The following is a 13,457-nucleotide window of genomic DNA, read 5'->3' as shown; positions in this document are numbered from 1 at the left end:
CCCCAGCTTCAGTTTAGATCACAGATGAATGTTACTTTAGGTGGCATCTGTCATTAAGAACTGTCATCATCCAAAACATTCCCTCTTCTTATTGCTACCATCAAGGAGGATAGGATATGCAGGAATCTGTGACACACATTCAATGCTTCAGGAACAGTTTTTTCCCCTTTGCCATCAGATTTCTGAATGGACCATGAATCCATGAACACAATTTTTTTGCTCTCTTTACATGTATCTACTTCTTACTGTAATTCATAGCTGTCTTTATTATTATATATTACAATATGCTGCCACAAAAGAACAAATTTCATGACTTACAGTATGCCAGTGATATTAAACCTGATTCTGAACTACCTCCTTCATTGGCTTTCATTCAGCAGTGAGAGTAACTTAATGATTCCAGATTTCATTGCTTCAGTTTGGCTGAAGTTGTGTGTGATTCTGCTCACCCCCATTATAGCAAGAACTTGGAGGCTAAATATTCTGAACCACAAGGAGAGGTAGGTAAGTAGAATAAAAACAGAAAATGCAGGAAATACTCAGCAGGTCAGGAGACATTTGTGGGAAGAGAAGCAGAATCACGTTTTCAGGTTTATCGATTTGACAGGATTTGATTTGATTTAAAGATACAGTGTGGAGCAGACCATTCCAGCCCTTTGATCTACACCAATTTAACCTTAGCCTAATCAAAGAACGATTTACAAAGACCGGGTAACCTACTAATTAGTATGTCTTTGGATGGTGAGAGGAAACTGAAGAACTTGGAGGAAACCAATGCACACAAGAGAAGAACCTATAAACAACTCCAACACCCTGAGATGCAATAGATTGAGGACTGTCACACTGGGAGAAAGAGAAGCATGTCAAGTTGCGGGGGGGGGAGGTTAGAGGAAAGGGGGTATATGATAGGGTAAAACTGGGATGACCAAGATTACCTGGTCAGTGATGAATGGGAGCAGCTAGAGAGTGTGAGTATAGACACAAGAATGTGTGAGTACCAAAAAACAGCAGAATGTAGAGCAGGGAAGTAATTTGTGACAAAACCACAAGCAGGTTGCAAAGAAGAAAGAACTTACAACATTGGACATCACATCAATGCTCCTCAGAGTCCAGAGATTTACTCCATTAGAACTGACATTTCTGTCTGTTATCATTTTGGCTCAGTTGTTTCTGTCTGTCCTGCTGGTCATTTATAACATCCTTGCCGTTAGCAACACTCAATAAATAAAAGGAAGTATAATAAGCTTCTAGTTGCTGTTAGAGATCATTCAGAGGTTATGAAATTATGAATATCATAATTATGGATTAACTGAAATGAGAACCAGACTTCAGGAAATAAAACCTGTAACAATTTAACTTCCAATTGATACTTTGTGGCTAGTGAAACTAATCATTGTGTCTGAGACATTCTGTTTCTGCCCCATTGAAACTACATAATAGAAGACAGCATGAATATTTCTGCTGGATCACATTGCTAAAGGTGTATGCCTGTCACTTAATGCACAGTTCAGGACAGATCTGTGTTTTTTTTCACTTATCCTTGGGGTCGGTTGTAAATTCATGGAGCTACTCTTCAACATTAACAAAATGGGTACTGTATATTTTGAGTGTCTGGAGATTGTACCCAGAGGCTTTTGGAAGAGACACCAGTAGAGAATGTTCAAAGAGGTTGGTATGTGCTACTATTGTAAATGTGCATTTCTATAAACTTAACAGACTATAAAGGTTCAAAGATTAATTTAATATCAGATAATGTATAGAGTATACAACCTGAAATTCATACTCTTCACAGACATTCACAAACCAGAACCCCATAGAAAGATTGATAGAAACACTGAAGTCTCGACTATATTCAAAATACCAAAGTGAAGTGAGAGCTGATAGAAACTTGTCATGAGCCCTGCGAGCCTCTGTGGCTTGCCGAAGAGCGTTGGGTGTCTAGGTTTCTCTAGCACCTCTATTTACTAACTGGGACCTTAACTACAGCTGTTTAGCTCTGTTGCTTTCTGTTTAATCTTGTCATGTTAATTGTGACTGGCATGGGATTTCTGCATTCTATAATTATTTAAAGCAGACTCTCATTTAGCGCAAGGGAGGAGTTCCTGTGTTTGTGGAGAGTTATTTGTTTCACACCGTCTCTCGGTTGTGCCACCAAAGCTCTGTTGGTATTCCTATGATTAACTTATTGTTTTCATCTCTTCATAGGGAGTCTGCCATTCCTCTGCTCCTGGGTCGAGTTATTGCTAGTGCTTACCGTGACAGAGTCTGCTATTTCTCCGCACCTGGACCCAGTCCTGTTAGCGACCACCATGACAGAGTCTGCTGTTTCTCCGCACCTGGATCCAGTCCTGTTAGCGACCACCATGACGGAGTCTGCCATTTCTCCGCACCTGGATCCAGTCCTGTTAACAACCACTGTGACAGGCTGGACCCAGTCCTGTTAGCGACCACCGTAACGGAGTCTGCCATTTCTTCGCACCTGGATTCAATCCTGTTAACAAACACCATGACGGAGTCTGCCATTTCTCCGCACCTGGATCCAGTCCTGTTAACAACCACTATGACGGAGTCTGACGTTTCTCCACACCTGGATCCAGTCCTGTTAGCGACCAGTGTGGCAGAATTGAACCTGTTGTTAATTGCTTATTCTTGCAGTATCTTTGGTTTGAAGAAGTACAAAATAACTTGTCAAGAGTGTGAGATCCTTTTAGATTCTCCGGGACTCTCTTTCACCTCAAAGTTTGTTGTGTGAAAAAAGACTTTTATTTTTCCCAGTTACAGTTTCCATGTAGCTTAGTTTTAGTCAGTCACAGCAACAGCCATGTTAGATCACTAGGTAAGTGAAGAAGTTGGCTCCAGCAAACAACACTGCCAAAGGCATCATCCTCAAGACGGTCCACAAAATAACTGCTTTCACTTCTTCTGCATCTTCTTTTTATTTCAGATGTGGTTCTGTTACATTGGAGGCTGGTATCCACTTTCGGGCAATGTTTTTACGGGCGATCTGGCACTTTGTTGACTCTGAGAGGATTCCACGAGGCAGCTAGCAAATTTTGTGGCATGGAGACCAGGATACCAGGAGACCAAGCACAAACCTATGATTGACTCCATCTCTCGCTGATCTCGCCGGTTAAAGCACAGAGTAAGATTGAAATTGTCGAGGCGTGTGCTGAGGGCGAGGAAGTGTTCAGTGCTGCTTACCAGCCTCCGACGTGCTGCTGCTGAAGAAAGGTATCTGCATGAGACAGTGTCTCTCTCCCTCTCACCTGCTGCTCTTGAGGAAATGTCCCTACATTTGAGTGATCTCTCTTTCCCTCAATACTGTCAGAGGATGGTGCCGGAGCAAGGTTTAATCGCCACGGTTTGTGGATTTGGACTCTAATTGAGGTTTATGATGTGTCCTAGTTCCAGTGGCTCCTTTGTTTGTTGCTACTTCTGGGTGACCTTTGATCCCGGATGGCCTTGCAGATAATGAACACTGAGCTGAACTGAAATATGCCTTTTGATTTTCTGTTTTATACTCTGTGTTTTCACTCAATTTGTTTTGTTGTGGTTGGTGCAGGTTTTTTTTGTGTATGGGGGAGTGGGGGAGGAATCAAACCTTTTCTTTGAACAGATTGGAAACATGGTTCTTTGATTTGTGTCTGTCTGTGGGGAAGATGAAACTGCAGGGTTAGATGCTGCACACATAATTTGATAATAAATGTGTTTTCAATCTTGGTTCATTATATCTTTGAAGTTAGCAATTTGGATTATGAGTGCCACATGTACTGTGGGTCAGTGAAAAATGTTGTTTTGCATGCCTTACAGATCATGTTTAAGTACATTGATCATGCCTTAAGTACATTGAGGTAATGTAAGGGGAAAGCAATAACAATGGGCAGAATAAAGTGCAGTGCAGGCAGACAATGAGATGCACAGTCATACTGAGGTAGACTGTGAGGTCATGAGTCTATCTTAGTGTACGATGGAACCATTCAATACTCATTTAACAGTCGCTTAGAAGCTGTCTTTGAGTCTGGTGGTACGTGCTTTCAGGCTTCTGTATGTTCTGCCTGATGGGAGAGAGATGAGAATGTCTAGGATGTGTATTCCCTTTGTTTTACCCATCCCTCCCTTCTCTGCTCCTGAAAACAATCTTGCTGCTCTCCTTCCCAGTTCTCATGAAGAGTCTCAGACCTGATACTGAGATACATCCTAGGATGTGCTGGGATACATCATCTTGGGGATATTGGGTGTTTTGGATCTTTCAACATCAGACACCCTTGTCCAGGCAACCCAACCAGGATTGATCAGGCCCTGTCTTGTGCCCCAGCAACATTGGTTCACAGGTCACATCTCTTGATCCTTAGCCATCTAGAGGCCCAGTCAGCAGCCTATGTGATGTTTAACCTCAATGGCGAGGAGCCCAGCTGGAAGGAGATCCAGGAATTAGAGCAACCAGAGCTAGTTCTGCCCCAGTCCTGGCGGAGTACCGGACAAAGTGGACAAGCGCTGCCCTAAGCTCCTTCAGCTGCTTTGGAAATTCCTTAGGGTCATTTGGTGTAGGGGAAAGGGCATGCAGGTGTGCATATGGAGCCCGGATCCCTAAAGAGAAGAACTCCAAGGACATTGAGCAGATCAGATCCATCTCAATGCTCAGTGTGCAAGGGAAAATATTTTTCAGTATCGTTTCCTGCTAAGTTACCCCTCAGAAGTGGTTGCATTGGTACACCTGCACAGAAAAGAGAGAAAAGAGGGTGCCTAGTACACGTAGATGTGGTTTCCCATCTGACCAGGGAAGTGCGCAAAGGGAAGGGAGACCTAGTTATACAATGGCTAGATCTTACAAATACATGGGGTGTACGGGGTGTCCAGGGAGGGGTAGCTTGTCACACTGTGCCCAGGGGCAGCTTGTCCACCTTTGGTCCCCAGTTGCCACTGGGCTCTCACCTCTGACCCCAGGTAATTGTTTGCATGTGACAGAGGCCAGACCCTGGTACACCGCTTTGACAAGTGGCCTAAACTGTGTGAGGGAAGCCAGGAACCTCCAACCCCAGTGAGATAGGGATATGCCCATCCCAACATGCGAAGCCAGTTAGGACATAGGACATAGGGGCACAAATAGGCCTTTCAGCCCATCGAGTCTGTTCTACCATTCCATCATAGCTGATTTATTATCCCTTTCCAACCCATTCTTCTGCCTCCTCCCGGCAATCTTTGACACCCTGACTAATCAAGAACATCTCAACCACCACTTTAAATATACCCCATGAATTGGCCTCTACAGCTGCCTGTGGCAAAGAATTCCACAGATTCACTATCCACTGGCTAAAGAATTTCCTCCTCATCTCTGCACTAAATGGATAATTTTCTATTCTGAGGCTGCACCCTCTGGTCCTAGACTCCCCCACTATAGGAAACATCCTTTCCACAGCCACTCTATCCGATCCTTTCAATATTCTACACAGTTCACCCACAGCTGACACACCATCAGTCAGTAACGCGTATCCATGGACATCCTATCTGTCATTTGCAGCTCCCCACCCACCCACTCACTCGTGGTCACTCCCACCATGCAGTCACAGTTCTGGCGGACAAGGCGGATTAGGTCAACTACAAGATCCAATGGCCAAGAAGGCAATGCTTTGTGGAGAGCAAAGGGCATAACAAGGCACAGAAGGCATCATGGCTATCCACCACAGCCAAGGAAGTCTCCAGACGTGATGATTTTTCGTACCATTGGATCAAGATTTTTGAGGCCAAGAGAGTGGAACTGCCGTAGTGCAATAGTTATTTTCACTATAGAACTCCTCCGTCACGGTGTAGTTTTTGCCGGGAACGACGGACAACCAGCACAAATGAAGTTCATGTTAATCTGTCACCATGTTCCAAGGAAGATAAAGAACTTCATCCTGGACTAATATGGGAACTTCAGATTGACAGTCTCCTCGGGAATGACAACATCAAGCTGGCATCAGCTGGAGAAGTGTATTATAACCAGATGTACAATCTCAGTGATCCTCTTCCCTCTGATCATTAACTTGCTGGTTAAGGCAGCCGAAGTAGCGTGTGGAGCCCCTCTGATGAAGACAGGCTTATGACAGCCCCCATTCGGAGGCTTCATGGATAACCTCACAGTGACATTTCTCATCAGTCTTAGGCAGTAGGTGGATCCTCTAGGGGCTGGAGAAGATCATCACATAGGCAAAAATGAGCTTTATACTAGAGAAATCCAAGTCAATGGTGCTAAAGAATTAATGATTTCTAAGGCATTTGGAAAAGAAATTGCAAAGAACTGCTATAAAAGTAGATGAGACCAAGGTAGATCAGCCTGGTCACTGAAAAGGTATTCTCCATAGTGATACAAGGAGCCAAAATGCTTTCATCGTTCTGTGATTTCCATGATTCCTTGTCCTGAGATTTCTACAATTCATTGTCCTGTGATTTCTATCTTTCCAAGTACTGAATCCTGTGGAGCTTCATCAATCTCAACTAAGCCAATGTTTCCCCTTTGTTCATTTTAAATCCATTTAGATTTGTCTGAATCGTGGTCCGAATTCTATTGTTTCAAATCATAGTGGGGTTCTGACTGTCTCTGCACTACTGTTTAATTTTTATCTCTGCTGAGTAATTGTCAGTCAAGATAAAAAGGAAAAAGATTAAATTAAATTTTCTTATTCTGTTCCTTCCTCTTTCCTTTCCAGTCCTGATGAAGGGGCTCGGCCCAAAACATCACTGTTTCTTTCTCTGTAGATGCTGTTTGACCTGCTGAGTTCCTCCAGCATTTTGTTTGCTACTCTGAATAATACTCAGGGATACCTAGACTTAGCGCTTGACTGCTGGAGGCAACAGCTGACACAAGAATTGTTTTCAATAGTTGTAGAACTGCTTTTAAATTGACCTTTCTGTGTGTTTAAGCAAGCAGATTCACTTGTGCTGTGATGAGAGAAAAATGCTCTCTCAAGTATCATTTAATGAAAAGCAGAAGAGGTTTCCCTGACACAAAATATTCTGCAGATGGTGGAAATTGAGAGCAATTCACACAAAGTGCTGGAGGAACTCAGCAGCTCAGGAAATCTCGATGGAAGAGGAATAACAGTCAAGTTTTGATCCAAGGCTCTTCATCAGGATTGGAAAGGAAGGGGTAAGAAGCAAGGATAAGAAGGTAGTGGGTAGTTGAAGGAGGACAAACTGAGAGGAAAGGTTGGTAGGTGAGGAGGAGGATGAATTAAGATGGTTGGAGATGATAGGTGGAAAAGCAGAAGAGATGAAAAAGAAGATGGGAAAGGAGAGTGGATCATCAGAGAAAGGAAGGGGGGGGGACCACTAGAGTGAGGTGATGGGCAGGTGAGAAGAAGAGGAGTAAAAGAGGAGCCAGAATAGCGAATGGAAAAGAGAGAGAAGGGGGAGGGGGAGAAATCACTCCAAGTTAAATAATTTGATGTCCATGCGATTAGGTTGGCGGCTATTTATCCAGACAGAATATGATAATCAGGGGCATAATTAGGCCATTCAGCCTATCAACTCTGCTCTGGCCTACTCTTTTATTCATATCTAGAAACCTGTTGGACATTGGCAAGGCCATCTGTATTGTATTCAGTATTTCTGTAATATTTGAGCGATATTGTAAATATACTGATTGATTAAACATTCTTTGTTTATATAAATAATTAGGGGTTATCTGTAAGAAGTATGTGAATGGCATATGTCATTAAACCACCACATCATATGTGAGCACCCTATTAAGAATAAGGAAAAGAAAACTCAGTAGACCATCATTCCAGCTCCTGTGTTTTTCTTTCGATTAATTTCTGGAGTTACAGAACAGAACTCCATCTTTTACTGTCCATCTTTAATTTCTCTTGAGAAGGTGGTGATGAGCTGACTATTTGAGTCCTCCTGGTGAAAGTGCTCCCAGGAATGAACATTCTGCAACGTGGCTCTCCTCTTTACACCCTGAAACTGCTCTAGAAGGAACAAATCAGAAGTGTGAAGGTTTTCTGAGATCTAGTCTCAGTGAAGGTGAAGTATCAGTGATATCCTGTATGCTCAAGTTGTGAAAACACACCTCTGCCTTTGCTTCCTCAGAATGTTAAGTAAAGTTGGCAAGTTCCCACTGATCCTCAACACTTACAGATACCATCCTATCCCGATTACAGTTTGATAACAGCTTGGTGTGGAAACTGTTCTGTCCAAGACCTCAAGAAGTAGCAAAGATTTATGGACACAGCTCAGCACATCATGAAAATCAGCCTCCACTCCATTAACACTTCCTGGTGGCTTGTGAAACCGACCAGCACAATCAAAGACCCCTTACATTCCTCTCTTCTTTCCTCTTGTTCTGAAAAGAAGATGAAAAAGCTTAAAGACTACTTCTATCCCACTTAATACATGCGAAATGCTGGAGGAACTCAGCAGGTCATGCAGCATCTGTGGAAAAGAATAACAATCAAAGTTATGGGATGAGACCCTTCTTAGGACTGTCAGGACTATCCCACCATGAGAATGCTCTTTAAATGATCATTTTATATGATAAGGATCAATTCTTTGTCTCTCAACTTACCTCATCATGGCCCTTGTACATACTGCACATTTTTTTTTGTCTGCACTGTATTTTCTCTGTGATTACAACACTATATTCTGTTTTATTTTCCCTTTTGTACTATGTTACTTTCTCTATAGTGGATACTATAGAGCAAGTGCAGAGAAGATTGACAAGGATTTTGCCTGGATTGGGGAGCATGCCTTGTGAGAATAGGTTAAGTGAACTTGGCCTTTTCTCCTTGGAGTGATGGAGGTTGAGAGGTGACCTGATAGAGGTGTAGAAGATGATGAGAAACATTGATATTGTGGATATTCAGAGGCTTTTTCCCAGGGCTGAAATGGCTAATACAAGGGGGCATAGTTTTAAGGTGATTGGAAGTAGGTACAAGCAGGATGTCAGAGCTAGGTTTATCACACAAGAAGTAATGGGTGCGTGGATTGCACTACAAAGATGGTGATAGGGACAGATACAATAGGGTCTTTTAAGAGGCTCTTAGATTGTACGCGGACTATCAGCGGCATCAACAGAGCTCTACCAAGAGGGATTTTTGCAGGTCAGCAGCGGTTATTTAAAAAAGGAGCTTCGAGAGCATTTGTCCATTGTACGTGGCCTATCAGTGGTGTTAACAGAGCTCTACAAACTAAATAAAAGTACAGAAGGGATAAGCGGAGAAGCCATTGTTGGGGCGGCCATTGTACGGGAGTAGGCGGGAGGTTTTGGCTCAGAAGAGGCGTCGGCTCTGCATAAAGCGTCTGTAAAGGTTTCCTGCAACACACATCAAAGTTGCTGGTGAACGCAGCAGGCCAGGCAGCATCTATAGGAAGAGGCGCAGTCGACGTTTCAGGCCGAGACCCTTCGTCAGGACTAACTTTTTGTTTTTAATCCCCCTCTCTTACTGCACTATTTAAATGGCTGTGGTGTGCTCTTCGTGCCGGATGTTGGAGAACTGGGAGACCCAGAGCCTCCCGAGGAACTACATCTGCATGAAGTGCATCCGGCTGCAGCTCGTTGAAGACCATGTAGGGATCTGGACCAGCAACTGGATGATTTTCAGCTTGTATGGGAGAGTGAGGATATAATTGATCAAAGTTACAGGGAAGTAGTCACCCTGAAGTTGCAGGAGGTGAGTAGCTGGGTGACTGTCAGGAGAAATGGAAATAGGCAGAGAGCAGAGCACCCCTGTGGCCATTCCCCTCAAAAACAAGTATACCGCTTTGGATTCTTTTGTGAGGGATGACCTTCCAGGAGAATGCGACTGTGACTGGGTTACAAGCAGCAAGCATGGGTCTGTGGTGTGGAAGGAGAGGTGGGGGGAAGAGCCAGATGTTCTGGTACATATTGGTACCAATGCAATAGGAAGGAAAAGCAATGAGGTCCTGAAAAGCGAATTTAGAGAGCTAGGTAGAAAGCTGAGAAGCAGGACCACCCGGCTAGTAATTTCTGGATTGTTGCCTGTGCCACGCACCAGTGAGGGTAGAAACAGGATGATTTGGCAGATAAGTGTGTGGCTGAGAAGCTGGTGCAGGGGGCAGGGCTTCAGGTTCTTAGATCATTGGGATCTCTTCTCGGGGAGGTATGACCTGTTCAAAAGTGACGGGTTGCACCTGAACCCAGGGTGGGGCGGGGGTACCAATATTCTCAGGGGCTGCTTTGTTAGAGCTGTGGGGGAGGGTTTAAACTAATTTGGCAGGGGTATGGGAACCAGAGTGAAGGAACTCAAGAAAGGACGGATGGTAAAAACATAAAGATAGCGTGCAGTCAGATTGTCAGAAAGGACAGACACGTGATTGAACTTAGTTGCAGCCAACAGGCTGAGTATCAAATCATTAGGGATGCAGAGTCAGAAAGGACAGAAAATACATTACTCAGGGTGTTGTATCTTAATGCACGCAGTATAAGAAATAAGGTGGATAATCTTTTTGCAATATTACAGATTGCCGGGTATGATGTTGTAGCCATCACTGGATCGTGGCTGAAACATGGTTGCAGTTCAAGGTTACACGTTACATCGGAGGGTCAGAGGGATAGGAACGTAGACAGAGGGGGTGCTCTGGCTCTATTAGTAATGAATGGCATCAAATCAATCGAAAGATGTGACATAAGATCGGAAGATGTTGAATCCTTGTGGATTGAGTTAAGAAACTGCAAGGGTAAAAGGACATTGTTGGCTATTATATACAGGCCTTCCAACAGTGGCTTGGAGGTGGACCATAGGTTGCAACAGGAAATAGAAAAGGTGAGTCGAAAGGGCAATGTTATGGTAGTCATGGGAGATTTTAACATGCGGGTCGATTGGGAAAATCAGGTTGGTAATGGATCTCAAGAGAGTGGGTTTGTTGAACACCTAAGAGATGGCTTTTTGGAGCAGCTTGTCATTGAGCCTACTAGGGGATCATCTATATTGGATTGGCTGTTATGTAATGTATCAGAGGCGATTAGGGAACTTAAGGTAAAAGAATCCTTAGAAGCCAGTGATCACAATATGATTGTGTTGAACTTGAAATTTGATAGGGAGAAAGTAAAGTTTGATGTACTTCAGTGGAGTAAAGGAAATTACAGTAGCATGAGAGAGGTGTTGGCCAAAGTAAAGTGGAAGGAGCTGCTGGCGGGGATGTCAGCAGACCAGCAATGGTGGGCGTTACTGGTAAAAAATGAGTAAGGTGCAGGACATGTGTATTCCAAAAATGAAGAAATACTCAAATGGTAAAATAGTACAACTGTGGCTGACAAGGGAAGTCAAAGCTATTGTAAACGCAAAAGAAAGGGCATAAAACAAAGCAAAAATTAATGGGAAGTTAGGGGAATGGGAGGTTTTTAAAAACCTACAGAGAGAAACTAAAAAAATCATTAGAATGGAAGAGATGAAATATGAAAGCAAGTTAGCAAATAATATCAAAGTGGATAGTAAAAGTTTTTTCAAGTATGTTAAAAATAAAAGAAATGAGAGTGGATATAGCACTGCTAGAAAATGAGGCAGGAGAAATAATAATAATAATGAGGGACAAGGAGATGGCTGATGAACTATCTTGTATGAGTCTTCACTGTGGAAGACACTAGCAGTATGCCTGATGTCGTAGTGTGTGAGGGAAGAGAAGTGGGTGCAGTTACTGTTACAAGAGGGAAAGTGCTCAAGAAGCTGAAAGACCTAAAGGTACATAAGTCACCTGGGCCAGAGGAACTACACTCTAGGGTTTTGAAAGAAGTAGCGTTAGAGATTGTGGTGGCATTAGAAATGATTTTTCAAAAATTATTGTACTGTTATGGTGCCAGAGGACTGAAAAATTGCAAATGTTACTCCACTCTTTAAGAAAGGAGGAAGGCAGCAGAAAGGAAATTATAGACCATTTGGTCTGACCTCAGTGGTGGGGAAGGTGTTGGAGTCAATTGTTAAGGATGAGGTGATGGAGTACTTGGTGACACAGGACAAGACAGTACAAAGTCAGCATGGTTCCTGCCTGATGAACCTGTTGGATTCTTTGAGGGGGTTACAAGAAGGATAGATAAAGCGGATGTAGTGGATGTTGTACATTTGGACTTTAAAAAGGCCTTTGACAAGGTGTCACACATGAGGCTGCTTACCAAGTTAAGAGCCCATGTTATTTCAGGAAAGTTACTAAAACGGTAAGAGCATTGACTGTTTGATAGGAGGCAGCAAGTGGGAATAAAAGGATCCTTTACTGATTGGCTGCCAGTGACAAGTTGTTTTCCGCAGGGGTCGGTATTGGGACCACTTCTTTTTATGTGTATAAATGATTTAGATAATGGAATAAATGGCTTTGTTGCCAAGTTTGCAGGTGATCACGCAAAGATTGGTGGAGGGGCAGGTAGTGTTGAGGAAACAGGTAGGATGCAGAAGGACTTTGACAGATTAGGAGAAAGGGCAAGAAAATGGCAAATGAAATACAATGTTGGAAAATGCATGGTCATGCACTTTGGTAGTAGAAATAAATGTGTGGACAATTTTCTAAATGGGGAGAAAATCCAGTAATTTGAGATGCAAGGAGACTTGGGAGTCCTTGTGCAGAACACCCTGAAGGTTAACTTACAGGTTGAGTGGGTGGTGAGGAAGGCAAATGCTATGTTAGCACTCATATCCAGAGGTCTAGAATACAAGAGCAGGGATGTGATGCTGAGGCTTTATCAGGCACTGCTGAGGCCTCACCTTGAGTATAGTGAACAGTTTTGGGCCCCTCATCTTAGAAAAGATGTGCTGGCATTGGAGAAGGTCCAGAGGAGGATGACAAAGATGATTCCAGGAATGGAAGTGTTATCATGGGAGCAACATTTGATGGCCTTGGGTCTGTACTTGCTGGAATTCAGAAGAATGAAGGAGGATCCCATTGAAACCTTTCGAATGTTGAAAGGCCTAGACAGAGTCTATGTGGAAAGGATGTTTCCCATGGTGGAAAGGTCTAGGACAAGAGGGCATAGCCTCAGGTTAGAGGGGTGCCATTTCAAAACAGAGATGCGGAGAAATTCTTTTAGCCTATGGGTGGTGAAATTGTGGAATTTGTTGCCACATACAGCTGTGGAGGCCAGGTTGTTCGGTGTACTTAAGGCAGAGATTGATAAGTTCTTGATTCGACATGGCCTCAAAAGTTATGGGAAGAAGGCCAGGAACTGGGGTTGCGGAGGAGAGAAAAAAAAGGATCAGCCATGATTGAACGGCAGAGCAGACTTGATGGGCCAGATGGCTTAATTCTGCTCCTATGTCTTATGGTCTTATGGTCTAAGTAGGTACATGAAGCTTAGAAAAATATAGGGCTATGTGGTAGGGGAATCCTAGGCAGTTCCTAGAATAGGTTACATTGTCGGCACAACATTGTGGGCTAAAGGGCCTGTAATGTTCTGTAGATGTCTATGTTCTTATGTAAAGAGTAGATGGTACACATATAAAACCTTTACCCTGAACTTTGGTGCATGTGACAAT

Source organism: Mobula hypostoma, chromosome 14, assembly GCF_963921235.1.
Source record: "Mobula hypostoma chromosome 14, sMobHyp1.1, whole genome shotgun sequence".
In the NCBI taxonomy this organism is placed as follows: domain Eukaryota; kingdom Metazoa; phylum Chordata; class Chondrichthyes; order Myliobatiformes; family Myliobatidae; genus Mobula; species Mobula hypostoma.
This window is presented reverse-complemented; position numbering follows the sequence as displayed.